This window comes from Sorex araneus, chromosome 5 (assembly GCF_027595985.1).
Source record: "Sorex araneus isolate mSorAra2 chromosome 5, mSorAra2.pri, whole genome shotgun sequence".
Classification (NCBI taxonomy): domain Eukaryota; kingdom Metazoa; phylum Chordata; class Mammalia; order Eulipotyphla; family Soricidae; genus Sorex; species Sorex araneus.
The window spans coordinates 9,016,393-9,028,035 of record NC_073306.1 but is presented as its reverse complement, the minus strand read 5'-3'; the positions used below and the strand labels follow the sequence as shown (position 1 = coordinate 9,028,035).

Here is an 11,643-nt window from a genome sequence, read left to right as displayed (position 1 = left end):
AGCTTGCCGGGCTCTCCCAGAGGGGCGGAGGAATCAAACTCGGGTTGATAAGCAACTATAATTTTCATTTTTAAAAATTTTGACTATAATTTTTAGTGAGGTCTGAATGCACAGTAGATATTAAGAACGAAAGCAATGAACGTGGTTCTTGTGAAGAAAAGGGCAAACCTGTGTAAGGGTGGAATGCTAAGTATAATATTGCAATTCTTGACTCTGGGCTAAAATAAGAAGATGGAAGCTGAAAATAGAAATATTGCTCTCTATTTTGCCACTTCAAACTTCTTTGGAAGGTTGATGCTCTTGATTTTAAATTTCCCTTCCATTTACTTGCTCGGATATTGTGCTTAGAAAAGCATTATTGAGATAGAATTTCTATGCTATCTAGTTCACCTTAAATAAAAGGGTTAGTCCACTTTAAGTAAAGGGTCCTTAAGGGGTTGAGTCCAGTCAGAGGCAGGAGCCTGGAAGTTAGTACAGTGGGTAAGACACGTGCTTTACTTGAAGCACCCAGGAGTGATTCCTGAATGCAGAGCCAGGAGTAACCCCTGAATATCATCGGGTGTGCCCCCCAAACAAACAAACAAAAAACCGGTCCTACAACCATCCCCATTACCTAATTTTAGGATGTTTTATCACTGCACAAAGAAACACATACCTGTCATCAGCCTCTGCTGTTTCCTCCACCCTATTCCTAGGCAAGCACTAACCTCCTCTCTGTCTCATTCTGCACATTTCACGTAAGGAGAACCACGTAACGTATAGCTTTTATGACTGACTGCTTTCACTTAGCATAATGTTTTCTAAGTTCATCCATGCCATAGCATGTGTTAGCACTTCATTCCCTTTTATGACTGACTATTTCACTGTATTCAAGGGCTATATTTGATTTATCCATTCATCAGTTGATGGACATTTGAGTTATGTCTGCATTCCGGCTATTATGAATAATGCTGTTAAGAATATTTATAGTGCTTGGGTGGACATGTTTTTATTTCTTTTGAATATATGTTTATAAATCAAATCAGAGAGATCTGTTTAATACTTTGAGCTTGCTTTCCAAAGAGGCTACCCATTTTACAACCTCACCAACAATTTTGAGAGTTCATATTTTTCTACATCCTCATGGTGATTATCTTTTCTTGGGGGTGGGAGGATTGGAACATACCCGGCAGTGCTCAGGGGCTACTCCTGCCTTGTGTTTAGAGGTTCCTTCTGGTAGTTCTGGGGGGCAGTAAAGTTTCAAAATCTATCTTGGGGATCCTGCATGCAAATCATGTGTTTCAGTTCTTCAAGCCATCTCCCTGGCCTTATATTGACTGTCTATTGATTATATCTTATTGCAGTATCTTGATAGTATCTTATTGTAGTTTTGATTTGTGTTTCCCTAACAGCTAAAAATAAAGAACCAGGAAGAGTTCACATCTGGCAGTGCTAGGGATCACTTCCGGTGGAGCTTAGGGGACCATATGGGATGCTGGGGATCCGACCCAGGTTGGCCACATGCAAGACAAGCACCTACTGCCATACTAAGACTCCAGCCCCTACTGGCCATTTTTAAATAGCTGGTAGATTGTTTAGACTTTTTTTTTTTAAATCTATTCAGAGCCTCTGTTATTTTCTAATTGTGTATTTATCTTTTTATTATTGAGTGGTAAGAGCTCTGTGTAGGGCCAGGGAGATAGTTGAAAGTGCTATAGCACATCCTTTGTATGGAGGAGCCCCAGAGGGATACTCATGTCTCATGGTCCCCCAAGCAGTGTACAAAACAAAACAAACAAAAAAAGTGCCTTTTCAGATACCTGATTTTCATATATTTTAATCCCATTTTGTTGGCTGATTTTCACTCTCTTAGTGGTACTCCTTGCAACAATAAAATTTGTTGTTATTTGCTCTGTGGCCACACCTGGTGGTGTTCAGGGCTTACTCTGGACTCTGCACTCAGGGATCACTCTTGGCAGGCTTGGGAGACCGTATAACGTGTCAGAGATCTAACCCTAGTTGACCATGTTCAAGGTAAGTTCCCTACCTGCCGTACAACTGCTCTGGCTCCCCAAATTTTTAACTTGAGGAGCTGGAGTGGAAGCACAGCGGGTAGGGCATTTGCCTTGCCCTCGGCCAAACTGAGTTCGATACCCATCATCCCATATAGTCCCGTGAGCACCGCCAGGAGAAATTTCTGTGTGCAGAGCCAGGAGTAACCCCTGTACATTGCCAGGTGTGGCCCAAAAAGAAAATAAAAATTTTAACTTGATATGAATAAAGTCCAACATATATGATATTCTTATGTCATTGTTTATTTTCCTTGCCCTGTCTAATAAGACTGCTTATCCCAGGAACACAAGAATTTATTCTGTTTTCCTCTAAAAGTGCTTAAAGATATTTTTTTATAGTTTTCACTCTTTTATTTAGGCTACATTCATCTTTGTATTCCTCTTCCTTTTAATTTTACTTTGAGTATGTCAAACCAAAATTAAAAGCTCCAGAAGAAAAAAAAGATACTATTATTATTCATTTTATTCTCCTTTTAAAATTATTTTATTTCAGGAACTAGAGCGATAGGACAGCGGGTAGGGCATTTGCCCTGCACGCCGCCAACCTGGGTTTGATTCCCAGTATCCCATATGGTTCCCGAGCACCGCCAGGGGTGATTCCTAAGTGCACGAGCCAGGAGTAGTCTCTGTGCATCACCAGGTGTGACCCAAAAAGAAAAAAATAAAATAAATTTATTTTATTTCAGACATTTATTTATTTATTTATTTATTTTGCTTTTTGGGTCACACCCAGCGATGCACAGGGGTTACTCCTGGCTTTGCACTCAAGAATTACTCTTGGCGGTGCTCAGGGGACCATATGGGACGCTGGGAATCGAATCCGGGTTGGCCGCGTGCAAGGCAAATGCCCTACCCGCTATGCTATCACTCCAGCCCCTATTTCAGACATTTATGATAAGAAAAGTATTTTTATTTAAGTATGGTCAATAAAAGTCCAAATGTTTTTGTGTAAATCCATTCATGAAAATGTTTCATAGTAAATACTGTTTTTACATCTGCTAATAAACATTGAATTTAATAGTTATTTATTGAACAAATGGGCTGGAGCAATAGCGCAGCGGGTAGGGCGTTCACCTTGCACTTGACCGATCCCGGGTTCGATTCCTCCACCCCTCTCGAAGCAAGTTACCGAGAGTATCCCGCCTGCACAGCAGAGCCTGATAAGGTACCTGTGACGTATTTGATATGCCAAAAATAGTAACAACAAGTCTCACGATGGAGACGTTACTGGTGCCCACTCAAGCAAATCGATGAGCAATGGGATAACAGTGACAGTCACAGTTATTGATCAAACACCTGTGAGTCAAGCACCTCTCTGCCCTGAGGAGTCAGTACTAAACAAAGCAAGGAAGAGCTGCATATTTATGGAGTTCATCCAGGAATAAAAAGGAGCTAATATTAAACAAGAAAATAAATACATTACCAGGATCATTTTCAGAGCACTGTGAGAGGAAATAGGAGACGACATTTCTGGATCATATATTCTCAGAAAACCCTCTGAACTGATATCTGAATGAAGAGTAAAAAACCAGCCTTGAAAGAGATGTGAAGACCAAGAAACAACCAGCAAAAGAAAATGATGTAGAAAGGACCTTGTAGGTTTCAAACCAAAACACTAAACCAAAAATGAAAATATCTTAAGTGTCTATAATGGAATTGACTGGAGGTTGGGGCAACCAACTGGAATGCTAACTAAAAGATCCCATGAGTACTCGCTTCAGCAGCACATATATTAAAATTGGAACGATACAGAGAAGATGAGCATGGCCCCTGCGCAAGGATGACACGCACATTTGTGAAGTGTTCCATATTTTTGTGGAGGGATGGGCTCTCAAACATTGCATGAGGGAAAAACAAGCACGAAAATGTGTGAATCTGTAACTGTACCCTCACTGTGACTCACTAATTAAAAAATAAATTAATTAAAAAAAAGAAAATTAGAAAAAAAAAAGACCCTATGAAAAATCCAATGGGTGGGGGCTGGAGTGATAGCACAGAGAGTAGGGCGTTTGCCTTGCATGCGGCCGACCTGGGTTCAATTCCCAGCATCCCATATTCTGAGCACCGCCAGGAGTAATCCCTGAGTGCAATGAGCCAGGAGTAACCCCTGTGCATTGCCGAGTGTGACCCAAAAAGGAAAAAAAAAAATCCGATGGGTAATTAAGTTTGTGAGTGCTTTACAGACTATTTCTTCTAAAAAAAATTAAACCAGGGAAAATTTCTATCATCAAAATTTTATAAATTTGTTAATTTACAAAAGATCAGATCAATATATTCTTATAATTCTAACCTGATGCCCCTTATGTATTGAGAGGACAAAGGCGTTTCTCTTTGATTCAATGGGAAGATAACCTTGATTTCTTTTACTATCATTTTTTTTTTTTGCAGGGCTCACACCCAGATTCTGGCACATGCAAGGCAAGTGCTTTACCCTATTTTATCTTTCTGTTTTTAACTATCTTATATTAAAAGTCCTCCTCCATACTTCACTTGCTCTTGTCTTCCCAGAAGTGGATTAGGGGAAATACTACCAAAGATTGTAGGCGAAGGCTTTCCTCCTGGGGCCAAAGAGATAGTACAGCTATCTCTCTGGTAAGAGATAAGGTGTTTGCTTTGCACACAGCCAACCTTGGTTCTGTTTCCAACTTATGGTCACCTGAGCACTTCCAGGAATGATCCTTGAGCATAGAGCCAGGAGTAAATGCTCCGGCAGCCACATCCCATGGAAGACCTTCACAGTCTCACCCAGAAAACAAGCATAGTAATAGGCAGCTCTGACTTCAAATCCCCGATGGTCCAGATAATTAATCAGATCACTTCTAAACTAGACTGCTTTCCTAACTCTCCTTAAGCACAGGATCAAGTCCAAACCCTCAGCCAACTCACAGAAGGCCTTTAAGAATCTGGCCATCTGGGGCTGAAGCAACAGCACAGCGGTAGGGCATTTGCCTTGCACGCGCTCTACCCGGGTTCAATTCCCAGCATCCCATATGTCCCCTGAGCACCGCCAGGGGTAATTCCTGAGTGCATGAGCCAGGAGTAACCCCATGTTCATCGCCAGGTGTGACCCAAAAAGCAAAAAAAGAAAAAAAAAGAAAAAAGAAAAAGGAATCTGGCCATCTACAGATTGTCTTCTTGCATATACTCCGTGTCCTTTATAGACCTTACCTTTCCTATCTTCTTTGAGTAATTCATGTGGCGTATTTCTTCTCATCCATCAGGTCTTGCCTTGAGTTTACTTTCTTTCAGAAGCCTCCTTAGGTCCAAAGATATCTGCCTAGCTCCTAGATGCTCTAAGATTATCCATTTCTACTCAACTGGCAGTAGAGGTGTTCAGTTTGCTATTATGACTCCATGACCTAGCATAGAAGCATATTCATCCAAAAAAGGTGCCTTATATTTCTCTCTAGATTACAACTCATTTCACTGCACTCCTCACACCATGGTTCAATGAGTTCAATGGAACCGCATCATGCTGAACATTTACTCTGTGCCAGGCATGCATCCAAACATTTCGGAGGAATTAATTCATTTAAAACTCATAAGAACTGTGTGAGGTCAGTATTACCATTGAGCCATTTTACATAAAGGACCTGAGGCATGAAGTTTCAATAAGGAGCTGAGTGACCTTGAACCAGAACATGGCAATGGCCACAGTTCAGACCCACAGGAGCCAGGTTTCAGTGTCAACACACTGACACTATGCATATTGCCTGTTATTGCCCATGTGTGAGCGTCTGCCCATGAGGGAGGGACTCAATAGAATCCTCTTCGGCTACTATAGCAGAAAAAACACAGGAGTCATGAACCTATTTAAGGGAGGAGGACAGAAAGTGCATGGGAGGTGGGGAAGGTACTTCCTTTCTCTAAGTCATCTGTAGATTTCATGGGAAACGGTTGCAGTATTGTAGAGCTTTAACTTTAGGCACATGGCAACGGGCATAATGATCTTGCCGGCAAGTAGTGGAGGTTGGTCTTGTTCCTGGAGATCCATCTGAACTTGACTCTAACAGGCTGCTGTGGAAAAAAGATACTCCTCCCTCCTCCTCCCCCGGCTCCTGCAACCACCATTCCACACCATAGCTCTGTGGCCTGAGGTCTGTTTCTAACCACCCCTCCCCCGTCCTTCTTCTTCTCTTTGCTGTTGTTTTGCTGCCATGCCCACACATTGCCCATTTGGTTATAGTGCTTGAGTTCTTAGTTGACTTTCTCTCTCTCTCTCTCTCTCTCTCTCTCTCTCTCTCTCTCTCTCTCTCCTGTCTTTTTGAGTTACACCCAGCGATGCTGAGGGGTTACCCCTGGCTCTGCACTCAGGAATTACTCCTAACATTGCTCGGGAGACCGTATGAGATGCTGGGGTTGAACCGAGGTCGGCCGCTTACAAGGCAAATGCCCTACCCACTGTACTATCATTCTAGCCTTGACTTTTTCCTTAACTTCAGCTTCAGTTTCTTTATCAGTTAAATGGGGGATGGAGGGGCTGGAGCAATAGCACAGCAGGTAGGGCGTTTGCCTTGCACGCCGACCCAGGTTTGATTCCCAGCATCCCATATGGAACCCTGAGCACCACCAGGAGTAATTCCTGAGTGCAGAGCCAGGAGTAACCCCTGTGCATTGCCGGGTGTGACCCAAAAAGCATAATAATAATGATGATGATGATGATGATGATGATGATGATAATAATAATAAAGTAAACGGGGGTGGAATTTAATTGATTCCTTAGGGATAGACTTCTAGACTCCTAAGGGATCTCTTAGGATTGTGAGGATTCAATGAGTTAAGATATTTAGAACAGAACAAGGCATAGAGTAAAATGCTCCAAGAAAAAGAGGAAGAAAAAAAATGTCTCCTTGGGGAGGGTCACTAAATCCACTAAATCAGAGTCTCCTGTCTGGTCTGTGAACATCTGCCAGCATCTTTTCTAAAGAAATAGCAGAGGGAAGAGATAGAATGCGAATTTAAGTCAATTTTGCCACTTGGCATCAAGTGTGAGTATTGGAAGGAAGGAGAAGGCCATTGTAAATGTGTGCTAAAGAAATTCTGGGGATACAACGTAAGTAAATAATCACTTTAGGGATTCTCCACAGCTCTGTAAGAGGTGCCTGACCACATTGACCTAGATGACATGAGGACAGCATTTGAAATGGTCCTTGCACCCCATATTCACAGCAGCATTGCTCCAACAGTTAAGACATGGACTCATTGTAAATGCTCATTCACAGAAGGGTGGATGAAGCAACTGCAGTGTATATATATCCAAAAAGCTGAAAAGATGAAAGAAAATGTGCTCTTTGCAGGGAAATCTAGAGATCTTATGGTGATGATGCTAAGTGAGACAAGTCAGGGCAATTATTGATGGGTTTACTCATATACAGATTCAGAATAACTGAAGCAAAAATGGGAAAAACAACAACCCTCCACACAGCCAATTCCTAAACAGAGTGAAAGGCTAGGCGATGGGCAGGAGGGGTGGGAAGAATGAGCAAAGGGATCTTTGTGGTGGCAGGATGTCACTGGGACTTTGGTTGTCAGAGTAATGACAAGTGTACGTGTAGAGAGTGTGTACCCCTGGTACTCTTACCCCTGATCCTCTAGTACTATAAGCCAATGCTAAGTCAATGGGGAAAATGTTATTGACTAAAATACAATTATGCTTAAAAAGAAAGTGTCTGGGGGCTGGAGCAATAACACAACAGGTAGTGCGTTTGCCTTGCACTCGGCCAACCCAGGTTCGATTCCCAGCATCCCATATGGTCCCCCAAGCATTTTCAGGAGTAATTCCTGAGTGTACGAGCCAGGAGTAACCCCTGAGCATCGCTGGAAGTGACAGCGCCCCCCCCCCAAAAAAAAAGAAAGAAAGTGTCTGTCCTGGGTACTCTCAGCACTGCTAGACCCAAACATTCCTACCCCGCATGGCCCCAGTGTTGAGACATCAACATAACACACTATGGTCTCAAATTCAGTCGGGCTGAGCATGGCTAGGAATGTCCCCAGCACCTCTTCGCAGTGATCAACTGCTGCATCGCCCACCGTCCACCCTGCCACAAAGTGACTGACCATATACTTGTACCTAGAAAACAGCTCTCTTGGGGGGAATTAAAGCAGCCTTCATAGTGAGCTCCTATCTGGCTCAAAGGGATTCTGTTGGAAAGACCCTGTTTCCTTCAGTCCCTTCTCTTCCTCTTTCTCCTTCAGCTACACAGTTCCCCATTATTTTTTAAAAATGCGTTTCAAGCCAAGGAGATGACTGGAACACATGCTTACATGCAGGAGGCCAGGATGGATACCAGCAACATGAGGATCCCTGAGCATGTTCCATTCCATGGTGGGCGGGGAAGGGAAGGAAGAGGGTGACTAATATCAACTGTGTCCCCCGAAAGTGTTTCCATGTTTCCACTAGTTAAAATCCCTCCGTTCTTTTCATTTATTTTGAGAGGAAATCGTTAAAAATGGGGGGGTGGGGGGGGAGAGAGAGAGAGAGAGAGAGAGAGAGAGAGAGAGAGAGAGAGAGAGTGTCAGCATGCCAGGAGAACTGTCAATATCAAGGCCTTGCTGAAAACTCCCAGCCCTGAGCACCAGGGTTTGCCTTGAAGGAGATTCCTCTAAAGCATTTATGCCAACAGCCCAAGACAGACCGGCTAGAAGGACTCTCCCCCGGCTAGCTCTTACCACTGCAAACTTGACATCAAAATATGAAGGCAGTTCCCAAATCAGCCACTGACCTCAGACCTGGGTTCTCAGGTCGCAGACTAAGTGTTCGAAATGCAGTGAAAGCAAAGTGCATTTCCCCGGGGAAGGGGACGACATGAAACAAAGTCCAGGAGGACGCCTTGGATCCTGCCTGCTATTCACTACTTTGGGAATTTTTGTAGAAATTACCTCTTCTCACCACATGACTGTGCCTCATGAACATGAGAAATCAAACAAGGGCTGGAGAGATAGTATAGCAGGTTTAGGCCGGGCCTCGAGAAGGGTGCTTGCTTTGCATGTGGTCAGCCCAGGTTTGATCCCTGGCATCCCATATGGTCCGCTAAGCGCCATCAGGAGTAATTCCTGAGTGCAGAGCCAGGAGTAACAACTGAACATTTCCAGGTGTGCACCCCCACAAAAACAAACAAGCAAAAACCCAAAGCCATAAGGAATAAAATAATATAATCATCACTGGGGCTGTAGTGAGGACTAAATCCCAACTCTTAAAGAAAGAGAAGAAAAGTGCCTTCCATAGAGCAGGAGGGGTGGGGGGCGATGGAAGGGAAAATGGGGACTCTGGTGCTGGGAAATGTACACTGGTGGAGGGATGGGTGTTGGAACACTTTATGACTGAAACCTACTCATGAGCAGCTGTGTAAGGGTCTATGTCACAGAGATTCAATTTTAAAAATCTTAAAAATTAAAAAAAAATAAAAGGGTTAAAAAAATTTTTTTATTAGTGAATCACCCTGAGGTACAGTTACAAACTTATGAACTTTCATGTTTGCACCAATGTTCCCACTATCCCTCCTACCAACCTCACCCCAGCCCCCCACCACCCCACCCTGCCTCTGCAGCAGGGCATTCCCTTTTGTTCTTTCTCCTTCTGGGTGTTGTAGTTTACAATAGAGGTATTAAGTGGCCATCATGTTCGGTCTATAGTCTACTTTCGGCAAGCATCTTTCAACCCAAGTGGGTCCTCCCAACAACCTCTACTTGGAGTTCCCTTCTCTATCTCAGCTGCGTTTTCCCCCAACTTGTGAGGCCAGTTTCCAACTTGTGGACCAAAGAAAACAATTCCAACTTTTAAGTCATGGAGATGCCCTGATGAGTGATTGCTAATTTCTAGTATCGCTGGGCCTCCAATGCCACAAGTGGAAATTAGCAACTCAGACCATAGCTTCTTTTTTTTTTTTAATTCTTTTATTGATTCACCATGTGGAAAGTTACAAAGCTTTCAGGTTAAAGTCTCAGTTATACAATGCTCGAACATCCATCCCTTCACCAGTGCACATATTCCACCACCAAGAATCACGATATACCTCCCCCCTTCCCCCCACCTCCCCAGCCCCCCCACCCCGCATGTGTAACTGGTAAATTTCACTTTACTTTCACTTTACTTTGATTACATTCAATATTTAAACAAAAAATTCACTATTATTGATTTGGAGTTTCTCCCCCCTAAAGTCGATCTGAAAAGAAAGCATTTGGTAATTTGTTTTCCATTGCTGAGAATGAAGAGATATGAGGTCAGGAGGCCACACCAGCAGCAGAGACCATAGCTTCTGTATGGGGACTTCAGGACTGTGTGATTCTTGGTTATTTTCATTATGTCTTCATCGGTTAGTCACCCCAGAAGATCTGGGTGAGTTCTTTTTCTGTTTGCTTGTTTAAAGCATATTTTATTTTATTATTATTTTTAAATTTTTTATTGAACCACCGTGAGATACAATTACAACCCTTTCCTGTTTGAGATTCAGCTATACAATGATTGATCACCCATCCCTCCACCAGTGCAAACTTTCCACCACCAATGTCCCCATTATCCCCCCCTTGTCCATCCCAGTCTTTACCCTGTCTCCATGGCAGACAATTGCTCAGACACTCTCTCTCTACTTTTTTTTTATTTTTATTTATTTATTTATTTTTTGCTTTTTGGGTCACACCCAGCGATGCTCAGGGGTTACTCCTGGTTTTGCACTCAGGAATTACTCCTGGCAGTGCTTGGGGGACCATATGGGATGCCGGGGATCGAACCCGGGTCGGCCGCGTGCAAGGCAAACGCCCTACCCGCTATGCTATCGCTCCGGCCCCACTCTCTCTCTACTTTTGGGCATTATATTTTGCTCAAATTTTCCCACCACCATTCAAGCCTTTCTTCCAGGGACAGACGCTAGATCATTTATTTTCCATTACTCACTTTGCATATCATGAGAGGTCACTCGGCCACTTATGTGGCCACTTATGTGGCCGCGTGATTCTGAGATTCTAAATTATAAACGGTTTAGTTCCAGAGACATCTCTGTAGGAAGCTATTCCAATGCGGGTTGGAGAATTAGTCCTGACACCCACATACCGGAGCCTTGCCTGTTGGAGCTCATGGTCACCGGGATTCCATCTGGAGAAGGCGGGGAGACTCTGGATCAGTTCTAATGACTCAATTATAAGTTTCCAGGGCAAAGGAAACCTTAAAGGGTATCACTTGAATCAAGGGCAAGTGATCTACTTATTAAAAACAGTATCTATTTGAGCACCTAATACATTATTCTATTTCTTTATCACACCAGCCCCGCTGAGAGTTTCACTAATCCTACTTTATAAATAAACGGATGCTCTCAGAGGCTTACCTTTCTAGCTCAAATCCCAAACTTTCTTTCATCTCTACTCAAAGGTCTGGAGCCAAAAACTTCAAGCTGCAACTAAATAGCCTAGAAAAACCACAGCATTTTCACTCAATTGGAATTAGATTAGCTTCTGCTCATGAAGTAATTTCATTCAGCAGCCCATGATTCTACCTCAAAATTGAATTATCCTAAAGCACCTTTCTCAAAGACACACACTTTGTCTGAAAAAGAGTCAGAGCCAGGTCTATGTCTATCATGTTGGAAAGACGTTAAAAGAC

The 11,643-nt window shown here is 43.1% G+C and overlaps 1 non-coding gene across 1 annotated transcript; it reads left to right on the top strand.

The window, feature by feature from the left end:
- Positions 1-3,759: 3,759 nt before the first annotated feature.
- Positions 3,760-3,866, top strand: LOC129405226 (U6 spliceosomal RNA). The gene has a single exon (XR_008630409.1). It is a non-coding gene; the product is annotated as a U6 spliceosomal RNA (small nuclear RNA).
- The last annotated feature ends 7,777 nt before the right edge of the window (positions 3,867-11,643 follow it).